Raw genomic sequence first — 371 nt, forward strand, 5'->3', positions numbered from 1 at the left:
GTGGTTTTACTGCCGTTCCTGCTGGCCGCTGGGCATCCTCTGCCTCTCTCCCGCAGAGTGCGGCACAGCACGAGGGGGGCGAGGGAGGTACACGGCGCTCGTGCCTGCGCTGCCTCGCACCGGGGCACTGGCAGTCAACCCTGTTCAGCTGGTGCCAGTCACAGCCAGTGCTGCGAGAACCTGGGCCCCAGTAAACCCAGCTCCAAAGCTGGCATGGCGTGGGACAAGCTCCATGGCCGCTGCCGCAAAAATCTGCTCGACCTCTAGGAGCTGGGAAGGGTTTTCTCACACTGGGGCAGCTGCTGGGGGTGGTGGCAGGTCGCAGGGCTAACAGCCTAACGGGGGGGGGGGGGCCCAGGGCAAGCGGGGGG

This window comes from Buceros rhinoceros, unplaced genomic scaffold, assembly GCF_000710305.1.
Source record: "Buceros rhinoceros silvestris isolate BGI_N320 unplaced genomic scaffold, ASM71030v1 scaffold30851, whole genome shotgun sequence".
NCBI classification, from domain to species: Eukaryota; Metazoa; Chordata; class Aves; order Bucerotiformes; family Bucerotidae; genus Buceros; species Buceros rhinoceros.